We start from the raw sequence: 20989 nt of genomic DNA on the forward strand, positions 1-20989 counted from the left end.
GGAGAATGGAGGAGAGGGGATTGCGGCGTGGCCATCCCCCTGTGATTTCTCGCTTTCTGTCTCTCTGTCTCTCTCTGTCTGGCGAGCGCACACGCCCTATAGCAAAAACCTCTCAAAAAAATTAATAAAAAAAAATTGTAAAATATAAAGGCCCAGCCGCAATAGCACACTCTGATAGATGCGGTTATTTGGGACGTTGAGGCTGCAGGAGAGGCCTGCGTTCGATTCCACGCCTGCCTCGATGAAAAGCTAGGTACGATGGTATGCACCTGCAGTCTCAGCTACTTCAGAGACTGAGACCATAAGATAGTAACATAAAGAGACCTTGTTTGAAAAAATAATAAAATATATAAGATTACAGGGTGTAATACAACAAATATACGTATTAAGTTGTTGAGAAAGTCATGAAGTAATTTTCTATGTAAAAATACTCCTCTTCTATGTAAAAATACTCCTCTTCTATGTAAAAATACTCCCAATGCATTTTTACATAGAAAAATACTTAATGACTTTCCCGAGAGCCCAATATATAGACTCACCACTCAGAATAAACAAAGAAAAATTGTTTGCCATATTTGCTCTATAGAAACACTAAAGATAAAGTTGCCCATGCCTCCACTAATGGGCATTTTAAAACAACTTTGCAATTTTGTTTTCTTTTTTATCTTCAGAAAGAAAGTTTCAATTCATAATATTTAAAGTAATTATGTATGACAATAGTGAAATATCTATGAATGAAATGATATATCTTAGATTTGCTTCAAAGCGATATATGTTATGAAAGGGAAGGAATAAAAATGTAGCTGAAATTCTGTTGTAAACTGGTTTATATGTAGATTTGCTTTACCACTGTCTTTTCTATATATGTTTGAAATTTTCTCTAAAGATAATGCTCTCCATGTAATTATTTATGTGTATAGATACAAAAGTCATTTGTTGCAGAAAATACGATTCCATATATTTGTTTTCTGATGAACAGATATGACTCATAAATTTATTAAAGGAATTGCCTCATCTCGACCTAAGGTCAGCAATAAAATGAGCATAAACAGTCCGCTTAAGAAACTGAAAAAATTGCATCACCCGTGATTTGAGAAATATAAATGTGAGGAACATGAATAAGCACCTTTGAAGATGGGGGTTATATAGAAATATGTGAAAATGAACATCTAGGCTTGTACTGAGGGCCCAATTTTAACTTACAGGGTTTGCCTTGGAGCCAGGAGGTGGCATGGTGGTTAAGGTGCCAGACTTCCACATGGTTGACTGCAGTTCAAGTCCCAGACTTGGTGGCTTGCTTTCTCACTTTCCCTCTCTCTCTCTCTTGCTCTCTGATAAACTGAGATGATAATAATATAATAAATAACATTGATCATTCTTTAATATACATTTAAAAATGAGTTTGCTTTCCACATAAGCCAAGCTGAAGATGGCTGATAATAATATAATAAATAACATTGATCATTATTTAATATACATTTAAAAATGAGTTTGCCTTCCACATAAACCAAGCTGAAGATGGGACATCCTTTCTAGATCGGCTGTGTCTTGGGGGAATGAATCTCTAGGCTCTCAGTCTACCACCATGAAAAGAGGAGAATCTAGGACCAGCAGATGGCATCATGGTTATGTCGCTGGACTCCCATGTAGTCAGCCAGTTCGAGTTGCAGACCCGGTGGCTTAAAATACACAGTGGGCACATGTGCGTGCATGCCCAAGATCCTGAGAAGAAAATGGAGGAGAAGGGACTGTGGCATGGCCATCACCCCTGGGAGATGAATTCTTACTCTCTGTCTCTCTCTGTCTCTCCAGCGAGTGCATGTGCCCTCTTGCAAAAAAAAAAAAACTTAAAAAAGGAGGACAATCCCACAAGCCCTTGCAATTGAGGGTAACATGCTACAACTTCAGCGGGACCTCCATTCCAGGGAAAATTCTATTAAAGCTTGGTTTCGGGTTTGGTCATGTTTTGTCCCATTTTGTTGTGACTTGACATTTTTGCGGTTGGTTTGATTTGTTTGTTCACCAGTTGCGGTCATTCCTCCAAGAGGCTGCAATGGTGTTTCTTGTGATTATTTCAACATAGGATGTCTGTTTCTATTCTGTGTTTATGTTTATTTATACAGAGTGGTTAACAACAAGATTATAATTTGCTAAGAGGTATTTGAGTGGTCTTCAAGAGCTTCAAAAAGCACAAGGCCCAAAAATGCAAATGAGAATGTTCACCTTTCACCTTTGCTTTCCCTGCCACACTTGAGGGTGTTAAGATAAAGTCCCTGATTCTAGACATCGGATTCTGAGTGGAAATAGTAGTCTAAACACACATTCCACATTCATGTTCATTTGCGTAGTTCCCAGAAGAGAAAGAGATGGTCTCTTTCCTTTTTTAAATCATTATTATTACTTTATTTAACTTTATTCACTCATTTATTTATTTTTAATTGGACCAGAGAGGTACAGAGCAAGAGAGGGAGAGAGAAAGTAAGAAAGCAAACCTCCAGGTCCAGGTCTTGAACCATGGTTGGCCGTGTGGGAATCCAGCACCCTTAACCACCATGCCACCTGCCAACCCTGAGAAAGGTCTGATCTCTTTCAACATATATCATTGATAATTTCAAGTGATACTCATAGTTATCATTTTCTTTGATATAAATACGAACCTCCGTCTTGATTTCCAGTCAACCACTATTACACACTTACTGATGTCTAATTCTGTGCCAGGCATAGGGAGTAAAACAGTAGGACAACTTTTTGCTCTTGTGGAGCTCAGAATTTAAAGAAAGTGGAAATTACACATAGATTGTAGTGCAATTCATGAAAGTGGGCAGAGGGTACCCTGGAAGCATCGATGAGAGAATCTCTGATGAAGCAAATGTGAGAATATGGAGCATTTCAAACATTCTTGAGGAATGAGCATCTGCTTATCAGATAGAGAAAGGAGGAAAAGGCCACATGCACAGAGGCAGGGCAGTGCATGGCATCACCAGGCGACTCCATACAGGGTGAACAGATGGTAGGATGAATGTGGGCAAGCCTTGGGAAATGATAGGGTCAGGGGTCACAGAGAAGTGAATGTTAGAAAGTTCTACTGCACAAGAATTTCTATGTACGACTCAAATATTAAGTACATATTACTCAAATCTCTATGTATGAATAATCCTAGACATGCCTAGGCAATCTACACATGTCTAAGTATACCTAAAATTCTGGTAAGTTGGACTGCCAGGATCATATCTGTGCAAAGCCTGGGACAGAGACACATAAGAAGGGAATCCAGTCAGAGAATAATAATTTAAAAAATAAAAAAAGGCAAGAAGAGATGGCCCTGAAACTGAGTCCTGAGTGTTGAGAGAATTAATGATTTTTTTTTTGAGAGAGATTTTTTGCCATAAGGTGCATGCACTCATCAGAGAGACAAAGGGACAGAAAGTGAGAAATCACTCTGCAGGAGGGTTGACCACAGTGCAGTCTCTCTTCCTCCATTCATGGGATCTTGGGCACACATACACATGTGCCCAGTATGAGTTTTAAACTTCCAGGTTCAGGACTTGAACCATGATCAGCCACATAGGAATCCAGTGCCTTAAGCACTATGCCACCTGCTGGCCCCTGGGAATGAATGGTTTTGAACACAGTGCAGATTCTGACAGTCCAATAAGTTTTCAACTTGGCCTGGGAGCGCCACATCAAATCCTGGAGTGGGAGAGGATGGTGGTAAGGAGAGGAGGCAATGCAAAAATGTAAACACGATAATGCTGCTTCATTCCTCCTTTTAAAATATGGGACTTTGGTCATGTTTTGTTTTGTTTTGTTGTGACTTAATATGGGACCAAGTAAATTGTCCTGCTTAGAACTTTCTCTGCACTCAAAGAGAGATGTTCTTCCACTGCTCTTCCAGTCGGCCATGGTGCATGGTGTTCACTGCCATCCTGAAGTCTGTAGTGCATTTATGGTGCTGCTGTGAACACAGCTGTGACAGCGCAAGGAGGAATGCCAGAGTCTGTGAGAGCATGCGCAGTGTTGGTCAGGAGCACACCATGCCCTTGAAGCTTGCCTGGAGACTTGTTCATAAGCCCAGGTGAACCACCTTCTGGGGATTACCCAACAGTACGTGGCTAAGGGATCGTCACAAAAAATGAGATCTGCAAATCATAGGTAGAGTGAGAATTCAGTTGAGTGGACTTACGTTTGAGGTCAGAAGAAATGTAGATTACAGAGCTCATCTCTGGTCTTGGGGTTGTGTCATATTCAATATGGTATCCCTTCAGCTGATTGATTCTAGTGCCACGTTCTTGGTTGATACTTAGTAAATGTGTATTAAATCAAATTCAATTTTCTTTCAAATCTATGGCAGAGCAATAATAATCAAATATGCATTGGCAAGTCTTCAGAGTTCTATATTGTAGATAAGATTGTAATTTGTAAGGTGCTCTCTTTCAAGTTGAAAAATACATTAATAATAGCCCAATAAACTGCCACATAACTTCTGCCTTTGAAGATGTTTTATACAATGATGAATTTATCTTCTCTGAACTTGTTAGAAATCAGTATCTAGTAGTAGTCCTTTAACATCTCATTCTAGAGATGTCACCAAAACTTTATGTTATCTGTATAAGATGCAGCAGATCTTCCCTGTCCTCTACTAAGGGAATAGTCACCGTACTTCCTCTTCACTCTGAGCCTCAGCTATCTTCCAAGAATCATCCTTTATTTATTTATTTTGGAGTAGAGGTTTTTGCCTTAGGATGCATGCACTCCGGAGAGGGAGAGAGACAGAGACAGTGAGAGGGAAAGTGAGAAATCACTCCCCAGGGAAGATGGTCACACCACAATCTCTTCTCCTCCATTCTCCTCCCAGGATCTTGGGCATGCATGCACACATGCCCGGCATGAGTTTCAAGCCACCAGGTCCAGGACCCAAACCATGGTCGGCCATGTGGGAGTCCAGTGACATAAATGCTACACCATCTGCTGGCATCTCCTCCAAGAATTTCAGCACACATTCTCCAGTAAGACCTCTAGCCCACCTCTAAACCTGGCACAGAACAATGAATTCTTTGGTAAACAAAGTGCACTAGATTTAATCTAAAGAAGGTAGAATCCCACCGATTTCAAGGGGTGAGGGAGATAGGAGGAGGAAGCAGACAGGTTAGCTAAAGGGATCAGAATAAGTTTTCCTGATGTGCTGCAGGTTTTTTTGTCCCACCCCAGGCTGTCATCAACATTTGAACATTTAATGTTTGACTTTCTGCTCTGTTCTTGCCTGCCATAGAAATGGAACGGAAGTCTCCTCTTCACAGAAAGCATCATCCACAATCTCTTTTCATTGTGCTCTGATCTACGAGCATGTTAAGTGGGATTTCCTTCACGAATTGCAATATCACAGAGGGGATCTGGCATGTGAGTGCCATTATGTATCAATCATCTCCTTACGGTTCTTGCAATCAGATGTGCATTGATTATTCTTACTGCTTTGCTCAATCTCCTTCCTTGGTAAAGAGAGAAGGCACGCCTGTAAGTACAGAGAGTTTAAAAGGAGAAGGGTGAGCTTTGCAAAGGGAATTCACCAATGATTACCTCCTCTATTCTGAGACATTCAAGTGTCCCCTTCCACAAATGCTGTGCTATTCTCTTAGCCCCGTCGCTAGACTCAAAGCTCTTCATGAATTTCATTTCCAGAGCTTCCATCTATCAGTAGCCCTGCAGAGAGAATGACAAGGAGGTAATTTGCATATTGTGAGAACAAAATTATACCCAAATGCGATTGACAGGGCAGGAGTAATTGAGGAGAAAATGCTTTCTTAGGAGAAGTCACTTATTAGGTTTTCATCCTTCCTATGGGGTCATGGTGTGGAATGGAGAAGCTGAAGAAGGCATGACTGGCAAAGCCAACTCTTCTCTCTGCTTCTAGAATAACTTCTGCATCTTTTGACTTTGTTACCAGGGGATGGGGTTTATGTGCCTTGGTCACAAAGTCTAGAGTCACAGAGAGCTTCAATTTTATGCAGATAAACCTTCACCTTGGTGCAAACTATAAGCCTCAGAAAGCTCATCACCTCTAGCAGAGAAGTCCCCATATATAGTAAATTATGTAAGATATTAGTTATGGAGGCCAAGGTGCCCCATAGTTCAAGTCCTAGACCCAGCAACTTGAAACTCATACTGGGTGCAAGTGTGTGCATGCCCAAAACCCTGAGAAGAGGTTGGAGGAGAGGAGATTGTGGCATGGCCATCGCCCCTGGGGGGGTAATTTCTTACTTTCCCTTTCTCTGTCTCTCTCTGCCTCTGGCAAGCACACGTGCACTATAGCAAAAATTTCTCTTAAAAAAAAAGAGAAACTGTATTAGTTATCTGAAGTAACATTCTGTGATGCTAGAACCATTAACGCTAACCTTTCCTATGACCTAAGAGTGATCGTCATTTACAGTTTAGAAATGTGAAAGATGACCAGACAGGTTAAGTCACTTGACCAAAGCCACGGCAGTGAGGGAGGATTCAATCTTAGGCTCACCTGGCTTCACTGCCTGGGTCTCTCTGGTACCTTTCCCTCCCACCGAGATGGACCAAGAGAGAAGGAATATGTTTCCTGTCAGTGATTACGTGATGTTATTTTCCTAGAAAACAACATACAGAGAGTGAGATGCTTATTGCTCTATGCTTTCCTAAATCTATAAATGGAAGATTCATGGGATCTCTGTGTAGCAAACTTCATTCACTCCTGCTCATAACCCAGGACTGTTAAAATACGTTGGATTGTCAGGAAAGTCCTGATGCATTTTTGCATAGAAAAACCACAGAAAAAGACATGATGACTTCCTTAACAACTTAATAGTAGAAAGAGTAATTGGAAATCTTTGATGATATATATTATTTGTACAGCAGTTAGAGACCGTGGACTTTGAACTGTGCTTTATGCAAGGGGACAAGGGAGAAATGGATATTTGCAGACCAGAAAGGTGGAATATGTTGGAGAGGAGGCAGTTACTTGCCAAAACAGTTTCTTCTTCATTCCTAGACTCTTACTGTTTGGTGAGAAATTTAACTGTGAAATGTAACTAAAAGGGTTTTTTTTTTTTTTTTTGGTTTTTTTTGGAGAAGTTTTTGCTATAGGGGGACTGCACTTACCAGACAGACAGAGAGAGACAGAGAGACAGAAAGCGAGAAATCACCCCCCAGAGGGGATGGCCATGCCACAATCCCTTCTCCTCCATTCTCCTCTCGGGATCTTGGGCACGCATGCACACGCGCCCGGCGTGAGTTTTAAGCCACCGGGTCCAGGACACGAACCGCGGTCGACTACGTGGGAGTTCAGCGACATAGCCATTACGCCAACTGCTGGTCCCAAAAGGGATGTTTTTCTCCTCTGTGATTCTATGGAATTCTTCCATGCATGATCCTCCATGCCCTTATTCCTTTTTGGTTTTTTTTGGAGAAGTTTTTGCTATAGGGTGCATGCACTTACCAGACAGACAGAGAGAGACAGAGAGACAGAAAGCGAGAAATCACCCCCCAGAGGGGATGGCCATGCCACAATCCGTTCTCCTCCATTCTCCTCTCGGGATCTTGGGCACGCATGCACACGCGCCCGGCGTGAGTTTTAAGCCACCGGGTCCAGGACACGAACCGCGGTCGACTACGTGGGAGTTCAGCGACATAGCCATTACGCCAACTGCTGGTCCCAAAAGGGATGTTTTTCTCCTCTGTGATTCTATGGAATTCTTCCATGCATGATCCTCCATGCCCTTATTCCCTTCTGCCTATTCGATATGGGCGGGCATGGTGATCCTGCAAACAATATGGTAGATCGCTAAATAGGAAACTTGGATCCCTGAAACACCACATGGAGAAGAGCCCCTTCTGATCAGAGCTCCTGTTTTTAATCATAAATGAATGAGAAATTCACTTCTATCATTTTTGAGCCATTATATATATATATTATTTACATCATTACCTTAACTGAAATTTTCTTACCTAACATACAAGATGAGGGGCAGGTTAGAGGAAGAGGCAGGAAGTTTGTTTATCTTGCTTGTTGTTCTATTTTTTTCCTTCAGTTGTTATGTTAAATTTTTGAGCTCTTAGACAAACAGGATGCCCTGCAAGTACTTGGAAAGTGTAAGTCTGTGTGCTAGGGAAAAGTTAAGAGTAGAATTTTGGAAATCATTGGAACCTAGATAGTATGTGTATCCTTGGCATCAGTTTATAGGCAAGAGAAGGAATCTTAAGGTAGATTCATGAGCAAGCAGCTATTAGGCACCAAAAGAATAGAAGCAAGAGGAATGGGGCAGGAAGTACCATCCAGTGAGGCAGGAAGAAAACCAGGAATGGATGATGTCACCAGAGGTGAATCCCACCTAAATATAAATTCATGTCTTTGATTTCTAAAATATATCACCCCAGGGTCTCTTTGGGAGACCAGTCTTTGCAGCCCCTGGGATAGAATGTCAAAGTCAATTTCAACAGAAATAAACTGTAAAGGAAACCACCAGCCCCGTAGACCGCACACCTGTGTTTTCTGAAGTCCTTCTCTTAAGGGAATAGTGAGTCAGAAAATTTGAATTTAACGCTTCATTTTGCAATCCCCCAAGTATCAATGGGGCTACATAAACAACCATTTCCTGTAACCTCAGACCATACATCCAGTTCTTACCTCACTCTTGTCACCCACACACGCTGACAGCTTTCCTCCCACTACAAGGTTGACAATGAGCCAAGCAGAAAAAGGTGAGCAGGAGAAAATAGCGAAGGTCCCCACCACGATAATTTCACAGGCAAAGCACCCACTCGTGCACTTGTGAAGAGAACACCCTACAGGCGAAATAACCAAATCACCCTTATATTCTCTCCACAACCAAAGATGCTGCTAAAAGTAAGGCTAATTTCTATTTAAAAAAAAAAAAAAGAAGTAAACAAAATAACATTAAATTCAGGCACAAAAACACGATAAAATTCTGGATTGCTCCAACCTGGGTTTTAGGTCACTTTCTAGCCAGTGTCTGGGCAATGACTTATTTATTGTTGGTTATAGAACATTTCTCTAAGGGAGAGGATTCTCTAACATGTTATTTTACTAGATTAAGTGTCAGTCTAAGAAGCTGTAACAAAAAGCTTTAAAATTCAGTAGATTAAATGAAGTAGCTTTTTTTCCTCATTTTTATGTAGAGTTCAGAGGTGAGCAATCTAGAAGTAGCTTTTTTTTTTTTCTTTTTTAAGGTTTTAGCCATAAAGCATGTGGAGAGAAAGAGAAAAAGGTGAGAAATCGCCCCCTTCCCCCAGGGGGAAATGCCACACAGCAATCTGTTCTTTTCTGTTCTCTTCTTGGGATTTTGGGCATGCACTCACACGAGCCCAGTGTTTTTTTTAAGCAGCCATATTTGGGACTTGAACCACAATCAACCACGTGGGAGTCCAGTGTTTTAACCACCACGCCACCTGCTGGTCCCTGATGGAGTAGCTTTTGTCTTCAACATGTGCCTTCATATCAATATTGAAGGTGGCAGTGATGGCTTTCTGCATTACATCATCAAAGGGAAGAGAGAAAGAGAAAAAGTAGAAAACAAGCAATATATTTGAAGGAAATTATAGCAAAATTTTATATACACATCGCTTCTACTCATATTCCACTGGCAAGAATTTAGCTGCAAGAGAGGCTGTAAAATGGGGTTCTCTAAATAGGAAACCAAGGGCCCTGACAAAAGCGGCTGTAGTTTGAGGCCAGCAGGTGGTGTCATGGTTATGTCACCAGACTGCCAAGTGGCCAACCACGGTTTGAGTCCAGGACCCGAAAATCACACTGGGTGCATATGCATGCATGCCCAAGATTCTGAAAGGAGAAGGGATTACAGCCTGGCCGTCCCTGGGGAGTGACTTCTCATTTTCCCTTTCACTGTGCTCTCTCTAAGCACTCTTGCCCTAAGGCAACAACCTCATTAAAAAAATAAATAAATAAAAAATAAAAGCTCAAATGTCTATTATGTATAATAGACAGGTTGCAGACCTTCAAAGCTGTTCATATCCCAATGCCTAGACCTTGTATGTTCCTTACGTGATAAAGAGGATTTAAAGTTGCGGGTGGAATTAAGATTGCTATTTCTCTAACCTTTATATATGAAGATTATCCTGAATCATCTCCATAGGCCCAATATATTACTTAAAAATGGAATAGGAAATCAGAAAGAAAGAACCAGGAGAGATGGCAGAATTGACAAGGACTTAGCCCAGCAGAGCTGGCTTTGAAGTTGGAGAGATGAGGCCATTAGCTAAGGAATACAGATAGCCTCTGAAGCCAGGTAAGGCAAGAAAATAGATTCTCTCCTAAAGCTATCTGAAAAAGCATAGCCCACCCCCAGCTGATGTTAGCCCAGTGAGATCTATTTGGAACTTCCAATCTCCAGAACTGTAAAATAATACATTGGGGGGCTAGCATGTGGCATGGAGGTTAAGGCACCTCGATCCCATGTGGCCAACTTTGGATTCAAGTCCCAGCCCCTGCAGCTTAAAAAACACACTGGGCACATGTGCATGCATGCATGTACACCTAAAATCCTGAGAGGAAAATGGAGGAAAAGGGATTACAGTATGGCCTTCCCCACAAGGGGGTAACTTCTCTCTCTCTCTCTCTTTTTATTTCTCTCTCTCTCTCACTCTCTGGTGAGTGTGTGCACCCTAGAGCACACTGAAAAAAAAAAAGAAATATAATAAATTGGCATTGTTGTAAACCACTATTTTTTGGTTACTTGTTACATCGGAAATTGGAAATTTGCACTTTATTCAACTTGGAATCATACCTAGAAATCACCTCTGAGTATGGCATGTACTGAAATCAGTTTTGAAAATGTATTTTTAAATTAATATGAAAGGGAACCAGCAGTTAGCATAATGGCTATGTCGCTGGACTCCCATGTAGTCAACCGCAGTTTGCGTCCCGGACCCAGTGGCTTAAAACTCATGCCAGGCGCATGTGTGTGCGTGCCCAAGATCCCGAGAGGAAAATGGAGAAGGGATTGCGGCGTGACCATCCCCCCGATGGGTGATTTCTCATTTTTTGTCTCTATGTCTCTCTCTGTCTGTTTGGCGAGTGCACGCACCCTATAGCGAAAACCTCTCAAAAAAAAAAAATTAATATGAAGTAGGGACCAACAAATGACATAATGGTTACATCGCTGGATTCCCACACAATTGACCGTGGTTCAAGTCCTGGGACCTGGAGGCTTGAAACTCATGCCAGGCACATGTGTAGTTGTGTGTGCCCAAAATCCCAAGAGAAGAATGGAGGAGAGGGGACTGTGGCTTGGCCATTCTCCCTGGGAGATGATTTCTGGCTTTCTGTCTCTCCGTCTCCCTCTGTCTCTGGTGAGCACATGTGCCCTAAAGCAAAAATCTCTTGAAAAAAAGAAAAAAACTCTAAGAAAATTAATATCAGTAAATAACTCTTAGGTTACCAGTCAGTTTTCTGTTTGGGAATAGCCTGGATCTGCTCATACTAATCCAATAGTTTTATAACTTAGCCAGATTTCCCAAAGACTATAACTGAAATCAACTAGAAAAAGCCCACACGGATTAGAAAATTCAGCCAAACCCAGTGGTCATGTGATACCTTTCACTTTATAAAATTTCACTTACTAATATTGCCCTGGGTTTGGCTTATTGAGTATTTACATTCCAAGGAAGGCAAAATACCAGAAAAATAACTGAATTCTTCTAACATTCAACACACTAGATGTAAATGAATACCAGTAGATCTTTGGAGGTATCTACACTGACAAAATCTCTTCCAAAAGTCAAATCATTTAAAGTAAAAACGAATCATTACATAAATATGTTCTTGAAAAAATGTCTACTACCTAGGGAAATATAGTTTTATCTGTCTGTGCCATTCAAAACAATGGTGGATAAATGAACACAATGAAAGAAAGAAGGAAAAACTAAAGAAATGAAGAAGGGAAGAGAGGTGAAGGAAAGCAATTTTTAGCTATTGAAAGGATGAATTCAGGAAGATCTCTTCCATTGAGTAGGTTGTCTCTACTCTTGCTCTGATCTTCTGTGAAGCTTTATATATTTTTAGAGAGATTTTTGCTACAGGGTGCATGTGCTCACTGGATAGACAGAGAGAGTTAGAGAGAAAGAAAATGAGAATTCACCCCCTAGGGGTTGGCAATGCTACAATCCCTTCTCCTCCATCCTTCTCTGGATTTGGGGCATGCACACACATGTGCCCGGCATGAGTTTCAAATCACTGGTTCTGGGATTCAACTCGTGTCAGCCATGTGGGAGTCCAGTGCCTTTACCACTACACCACCTACTGGAACCTCCTCTAAAGATTTTAACAAAAGCAGTAATAAAGACCAGATAAAACTTGTATTTAGGGAATAGCATATAGTTAGGTAACAAGAAGATACATCAGAATGAGTGAAACCAAACAGCCTTGATATCTATCAAGAGGGGACTTCCATAAGCTGGTATACTGTGTCACTTCGAAGGAAACATAACTGTTTCCTGGCCACACTGACACCACCTGTACTGTGCATATTGTTTTAAGTGTTATTATTTAGGGAAATAAGTCATATTTCTATCTGAGGTGCTAAAATGATTGTGAATGTGAGCAATCATAATAGTCTTGGTTTTCTTTTCAAATAGTTATTGTTTCCAGAATTGTGTCAATTTACGTAATTATAGGAATGGTTCTTTAATGCTTTGGTCGCTAGTCTGGAAATACACATTAACATGGCAGATGGAAAAAAGAAGGAAGGGGAAAAAAAAAACTTTAAAGAGAAATAGGTTTACTCAATACTTCAGTCTTTCCAAGCCCTTTGGTTTTCCCACCTCGCACTTGGATAGTTAATAATACTTGACGTTTATAGAGCTGCTTTCAAACAAAGGCCCAGAAGGCTTAATGCACCGTGTTAACAGGCAGAGGGGAATGAGCTCACAGGCCAGGTGCAGGACACCACCTCTAGTGTAGAATGTAGCAGCTGGGCCACAGCTGGTGGGAAGAGAGTGCCGACAATGAAGGGCTCAGAACAGGAAGTGCAAAGCAATCCTAGATCCAGCTGAAACTTCAAGGGCAACAGAAGGAGGCAGCATGAGACAAGAGACTGGAATGTTGCTGGGATTATTAGTCTTTGAAATATTCAGACTCCCTTGTCAAAAGCAAGGGAGCTATTGGAAATGTCATGATGCATTTTTTTTTTGCATAGAAAAACAGAAGACTATGTCATGACTTTTCTGACAACCTAATATTTTCTGGCTTAGTGTGGCAGATCATCAGTGATAATGCTCTGAATCTAACCAGTCTGAAACCAAGCAGGGACTTCCCAAAGAAAAGGAAGGCCCTCAGTTTCCCCTTCTACTTCACAAAAAATAAGATTTTCCCAAACCAGGGACCAATAGGTAGTATGGTGCTTAAGGTGGTGGATCCCACATGGCCAACTTCATGGTTTGAATCCTGGACTCTGAGGCTTGGGAAATGTACCAGGCACATGTGTATACATGCCCAATATCCCAGGAGGAGAAGAGAAGGGATTATGGAATGGTCATTTCCCCTGGGGGGTTGATTTCTCACTTTCCTTCTCTGTTTTTCTCTAGTGAGTACACTCACCCTTTGGCTAAAATCTTTTTTTAAAAAAAAATGGGACCAGCAGTTAGTGTAATGGCTATGTCGCTGGGCTCCCATGTAGTCAACCGCAGTTTGAGTCCCGGACCCGGTGGCTTAAAATCATGCTGGACATGTGCACGTGTGTGCCCAAGATCCCGAGAGGAGAATGGAAGAGAAGGGATTGCGGCATGGCCATCCCCCCCCGCCCGGGGAGGGGGGGATGGCCATGCCGCTTTCTGTCTCTCTATCTCTCTCTGTCTTTCTGGCAAGTGCACATGCCCTATAGTAAAAACTCTCAAAAAAAAAAATCCTCAAACTGAAAATTAATTAGTACTGAACTAAAAGTATTTTTTTTTTCCCTAAAAGGGCTTTGGATACAAGGTTCATTTATCATATGACTGAAAGTAAGGAGTAAGACTTCAGACTTTGATTTCAGTAAGCAACCAACACCAGCCATGAATGAGGGCCATAAGATTTCTAAAACTCCTACTTAAAAGGAAGGTAAGATTTTAATTTTAATACTTAAGATATTTTCCAGATAGAAACTGCTGACTGTGACCACAAAGACCCCAGACTGAATGGCTCTAGAAATATGAATAGAAATTTGATTATATAAGGCTTTGCCAATCAAGAATGCCCATAAGATGGTCATGCCTTCTTGAACCAATCACTGAACTGATCATGTGCCTGGGACCCCTGCACCTAATTTGGCATGTAGACAACACCTTGGAAAGACCAGGTTTTTTGTTTTGTTTTGTTTTATAGAGAGAGATTTTTGCTATGGGGCACATGTGCACAATGGAGAGAGAGACAGAGAGAAGGTGAAAAATCACCTCCCTGGGGGTGATGGTCATGCCACAGTCCCCTCCTCTTCATTTTCCTTTTGGTATTTGGGCACACATGTGTCCAGTCTGAGTTCCAAACTGCCAGGTCTGGGACTCAAACCATGGTCAGCCATGTGGGAGTCCAGCATCCCAACCACTATGCCACCCCCTGGCCCCAGAGACCGGTTATTTTGTTTGTTTGTTTCAGTATGAGCTGTCCACTCACCTTGCTTTGCTCATGATGGTAAAGTACTTTCCTTCATCATACAATGTGCCTGCAGTGTGGTTTATAGCACTTACGTGAGCAAGCTGTTTGAGTTCAATACTAAGGCCTGACCAGTCAGAAAAACAGGGAATTGAAGAGAAGGAAGCACCACCCCCAAAATGGCTCAGACAGGAAGCAGAGATGTTTTTGCCCTGGAAGCTTCTACCTCAGGTGGTAGAAACAGAAGTGGAAAAGAGAGACCTTCATCCTATTCTATTCAGTAAACAGCATGGTATCCAGAAGACAAAAACCATTCTTTTTATTTAAGGGTTTGAAACAATGTGGTCAATTCCAAATATCTGAAAGATTAGTTTCCTGGAGAGTTTGTCTCATGCCTGGAGGATTGAAACACTATTTCCAATCCGTTCATTTTTGACTTTTTTTTAGTACATCTCCTTAAATTACATGCAAGCAGTAAAATAAATGGGATGAAGGCTCTGGGGCTTCCTGCTTTTGTTGCTGTTCTTAGAAAAAGGTCATTAAAAAAAAATAAAGAGGGCAAATACATTCCTGGTTCATTTAGACCTATTAAGCCATTTTGGCTGATGTGAAACAGTTACTGATAAAATCACTACAGGTCTGATCAATGTGAAGTTAAAAGAAAGCCCAAGAGACTCTGCTCTGTGATGGGATCAGCAGGTGGCATGGTGGTTAAGGTGTTGGACTCCCACATGGTCAACCATGGTTCAAGTCCTAGACGTGGAGGGTTGCCTCCCCACCCCCACTCTCTCTCTCTGGTGAGTATGCATGCACTATGCCAAATTTTAAAACAATAATAACAGCAAATAAATTTTTTTGAAAAATGAAACAGCAAATAGATTTTGGGATGCTTACCATGTCAAGACAGATTCTGAGACCACAGCCACAGACCCTAATAAAGGATGGCATGAAGTGGAGGTGACACACGTCCCATGCATTTGCAACTTAGGTAGGCTAGAGAGTGGAGACAGGCATATTGAGGGGCATTTTTCTGAATCATACTGTAGGCAGTTTTCTGATTTGAAAAGAAATCTTTCTTTAACGCACCTCCAAGATCTACAAAGTTTTTCGGCAACATCTATAGACAGCCCCTAGAATAAAGACTTCAGGTACCAGCCCTACCCTACCCCCATCCCGTCTTGTGCTAAATCCCATTCTCTGCCACAGTCACTCATGGGCTTGGGGCATCAGGGGTTCAGTGAGTTAATCCAATCTGGACTTGTCGGTCATACAGTTTCCATGGAGACAGAGTTGGGGACCAAGACTAACTTTTATGAAGCACTTCCTATGTGGCAAGATACATTCTGGAAATCTCATAAACATTTGCATTTGTATTCATTCCATGCTGTGTCCGGTGAGGTAGACAATTTTGCATTTATTTTATGGACAGGAATGTGAGACTTGCTGAAGTGCACGTCAAGCATATACCAGAGGGGGAATTCAAATCCAAGTCTGTCCAACTTCAACTATAATTGTAACAGCTGACATTTACACGTGTAGTAACCAAATTCTTGTAACAGTCCATCATCTTCATTGTAGGGATGACGAAGTTGAGGCTGCAAAGGCTATGGAATTTTTTTGAGGTGTTGTAACCATTGCATGCAAAGTTATGATTCTCACCTGGAAAGGTCTCCTGCCTAGAGGTCCCCTTGTTATTTTCTTTTTCTTTTCCTTTCTTTTCTTTTCTTTCTTTTTTTCTTTTTATTTTTAACAATAGGGCATGTATAGTCGCTGGAAAGACAGACAGAGATAGAGAGAATGAGAAAATGAGAAATCACTTTCCGGGGGGATGTCCATGCCACAGTCCCTTCCCTTCCACTCTCTTCTTCAGATTTTGGGCACACTTGCACACCCAGAGTGATTTTCAAACCACCAGGTCCAGCATTTGAACTAAGTCAGGTATGTAAGATCCAGCAACTTAATCTCCATGCCACCTGCTGGACCTATTGTTTTCTCTGTAAGTTTATTTACTTATTTCTTTCATGGGTGAGAGAGACAGAGACAGAAGAGAGAGACCCCTAACAGGCTCTTGACACCATTGTCCATTCCCAGCTTTTAGGCAGTCCTGGATAATGAGCAGGTGCAGACTGGTACTCAGGAAGGAGGCCTCTGGACTTGAACCAGGAACTTTACTATGTGGAATTCCTCATGGAGCATCACATTTTACAGCTGCACCACCGTCTGCTCTCCTGCCCTTCTGAGTTTTTAATAGCCATAGCACTCCAGTGTCCCTTGAGAGGCCAAGGTCTTCTACTATCCCACCCACATCATCTCTCATGTAAGAACAATCATCACTTGATGCATGGGATGGTCTTTCTCTCCCCCACCCCCTGTTTTTGATAAATTGACAGAACTCTGTAGGTAATATTGTAATAGATACAGAAAAGATTAATGTAGCCACCCTGGCAAATAGACTACAAAGATGCCTCTGCCATGAGGACTTCCTCCTCCTGGGATCGTGGGCACACACACATATGCTCCCAGTGTGATTTTCAAGCCACTGGGTCCGGGACTCCAACCATGGTCGGCCATTGGGGAATCCAGCAACATAACCACTGCGCCATCTGCTGACCCCCTGAGCACCAATTCTTTAAAGAGCTGACTTGATATATTGGGTTGTCGGAAAAATCGTAACACAGCTTTGTATAGAAAAACAGAAAAAATACGTCATGACCTTTCCAGCAACCCAGTATATCCTCGGGGGTATTGATAAACATTTTGCACACAGCCCCCTACATTGATTCACATGGCCGCCTTACTGTGCTGTTCCAAAGAAATGGAGGTTTTCCTTTGCCATTTTGTCAAATGAGGCTTAAAAGCTCCACACCCAAGTTAGCTGTAAGTTTAAATGAAATTCATACTGGGGAAATCCATTTTGCATGCTGTAAAGATGTACAGTGACTGAATATTTTAAAAAATAATTAGAAAATTGGGGCCAGCAGGTGGCGTGGTGGTTAAGGGCACTGGACTCCCACATGGTCGACCGCAGTTCGAGTCCCTGACCTGGAGGCTTGCTTTCTGGCTTTCCTTCTCTCTCTTTCTCTCTCACTCTCTGTCTGATCAAATTAAAATAAATAAAGTTCAATAAAATAATTCTTTTAAAAAAATAGAAAATAAAAGAAAAATTTAAATGAGATAAAGCTTAGGATAGCACTTGATCAAGAGTAAATGTAAATACACAATTACAAGCATAAAGTCTGAGCATTCTTTTATTTATTTATTTTTTGAATGACTTAGAATTTGGTAGTGGGGACTGGGTGGGGAGATTCCAAGCTCTTTAGAACCTTTAGCCTTCATTCTGTCCACCACACTGAGGGTCACACATGTCTTCCTGTCAAGGAAGGGAAGTCCCTTTGGGGGACAAGGACTTTCTGGACAGGGACTCGTGGGTCCTTAGAAGGGAGCGCCAGTCCTCAACAGCTAAGCCCCTTGTATAAATTAGAGTGTGAGACTGGCGTCTGTCCCAAACGAGAAATGGTTGGGGCTCTTTGGCAAGCCCATTAGCTTGCGCATCTCATAGTTCTATCAGAATTCACAGCAATGTATTTCGAGAGGCTGAGAAAGGAACTAGAACGACCCTGAGCACAGCTCCTAACAGCTGCAAACCTTTCTGGTACATTCTCTGGCCCCTTTGGTTTGCACTGACCTGTTCCCAGCCGAGTCATCAACTGCAAAGCTTTCCCCTACAGCAAATTACTGGCTCTAACACCACACCCTTCTGGGAGGGCTGGGCCAGGTTCTAAACCAAGTTCAACTGGTAATTTCACTACAAATTGCTGCAAGTGTTCAACCTCCTGGGGACTGACTTAATAACTCCCTGCCACCCTCCCCTGGGCTAGTCAGAATCCAATTTGATAGGCAGCTGGGAAGGAACTGAGAAGGTGCTGGGCTATGCGGTGGGTGTATTTAAAATAATAATAAAAAAAGTTCATACTTGTTATTTGGAAATCCATGATTCATGCTCATAAATGGGGGTGTGTGCAAGAGAGAGGCAGAGGCAATGAATGCCTTTGATTATACTTACAGGGAAGGGGGATATTGGCAAGCCCAGCTGCCCACTTCCAAAGCGAGGGGCTGTTACAACCATTCGAGGTGGGGTCCAGGTGCCTCCATCCTAAGACTCCACACTGGTTGGCCTTTCATCAGCATTATCTAGAGCTTTGCCTGAGAAGCGAAAGTTAATCATTGGACTTGACCCTTGCCTGGAATTATAAGCAGCAAAATAAGACTAGGAAAATGCCATCTCTGTAGAACAGACTTCCGGTTCTAAACTAGCAGATTCTGTGACTGCAGGTGGCCAGGACCTCTGTCGGAGATCCATGCAGATTAATAAAGCACAAAGAGACACCCTCCCTATTCCAAGGTCTGCAATCTGGAATGTTCAGGGATTCCATCCCAGAAGGAAATGACTAATATCCTTGATTCAGGGATTAACATATTATTAAAATAGCTGTGATGAAGAAGCAGTGGTTACAATGTGGCTTCAGTCTCAGGGAGAGGCACATGGCAGCCCTGGTTCGGTTCTGCTGACTCACTGTGTGGCTTTTGGCAACTGAACTCACCTCCTCTGGGCCTCAGTTCTCTTCCTTGTAACATGGGAAGTATAAACTCCTTACACAGTCATCATAAAAGTGTAATCTGTTTTATTTATTTTTGTATTTTTGTATTTTTTAATTTTTTTTGCTATAGGGTGCATCCACAGAGAAAGAGAAAGAAAGGACAAGCGAGACAGTACCCCCCCCCAGGGGGAATGGCCAAGCCTTAATCCCTTTTCCTCTATTCTCCACTCAGGATTTTGGGCATGTGTACACATCTGCTCAACAGTTATTTTAAGCTGCAGGATGCATACTCGAATTGCATAGTTGGCTACGTGGGATCCAGCTGTTGCAACCTCCACACCATCTGCTGGCCCTAATGTAATTCTTTTTTAGTTGCTTAACAAAGCATCTAGCCCTTTCAGTACTCAATAAGTGGCAACTTTTTATTATGCATCCACTGTGTTCATGTAAAGAGCATCTCAAACACTTGTGTGTGTGTGTGTGTGTGTGTGTGTGTGTATTAGTGATTGTCTTCAGCCCACTCTTGCAATAGTGCAATGCCACGTGGGTGATATCCTATTATTTCCATTGACTTCCGGCTCTCAGAACAGCACCATTATAGTATGTAAAGCTTAGGTGTAGCCCCATCCTGTTTCCAGCTGCAGTCTCCTACCCTTCCACCCGGTTTGCCTTGCCTTCAGTAAAGAAGAAATAATCTGCTATTTCCCTCTGCTGCTTCTTTTTCTTTGGAGTCTAGTAACTTTGGAAAAGATGAGATGATTTCCTAAGAACTTCCTCTAAAAGTGCTAGCATAGGGCCAGTGGATGGCCTAGTAGTTGAAGCACTGGGCTCCCACATGGCTGACCACAGTCTGAATCCCAGATCTGGCAGCTTGCTTTCTCACTTTCTCTCTCTCTGTCTCTGATGAGCATGTGTGCCCTGTAACAAATTAAATAATAATAATAAATCAAATTAAATACATAATTCTTTACCAAAAAAAAAAAAAGTGCTAGCATCAGGATGAGTCTGTAATTTTCTGGATCTGTACAAATATCTGACTGAGAAGACCTGAGTCTCCATTTTTTTTCTTTTTCTTTTTGGAGAGGTTATTGCTGTAGGGTGCATGCACTCACCAGAAAGACAGAAAGAGACAGAAGGACAGAAAACAAGAAATCACCCCCCAGTGGGGATGGCCACACTGCAATCCTTTCTCCTCCATTCTCCTCTCTGGATCTTGGGCACACACACACGCGCGCCTGGCATGAGCTTAATCCACCAAGTCCAGGACTCAAACCACGGTCGACCACATGGGAGTCCAGTGATGTAGCCATTATGCCAACTGCTGGTCCCAATTCTCCATTTTTTTCAAACACACCTAATCTTCAATCTTCACTTGACTTTACATAGAGACCATGCTTCTTCCCATGAAACTGTATTAGACCCCCCATATTCCAAACACTCGAGATTCCAGAGTTTCCCTCCTGTGTGCATCCTCCCCATGGTCTACTTACATAGACCGTTGTCAGAGAATATGGTGGCTGGTGCTAATAGATCTAACTGGTCTCCACCAGGAATCTAAGGGCTCTTTGGAGGTATCCTCTGGAGCCATAGAGCAGAGTTTCTCAAAGTGTAGCTGCACCTGAATCTTCTGGAGAGCTCATGAAAATACAGATCGCTGGTCTCACTCTCAGTTTCTGATGCCATTACATCCAACTTAGTGGTCTGGACTGGAGTCTGAGCATTTCACTTCTAACAAGGTTTTAGATAACGTTGATGTTGATGGTCCCAAGGG

This window comes from Tupaia chinensis, unplaced genomic scaffold, assembly GCF_000334495.1.
Source record: "Tupaia chinensis unplaced genomic scaffold, TupChi_1.0 Scaffold000078_1, whole genome shotgun sequence".
Taxonomy (NCBI): domain Eukaryota; kingdom Metazoa; phylum Chordata; class Mammalia; order Scandentia; family Tupaiidae; genus Tupaia; species Tupaia belangeri.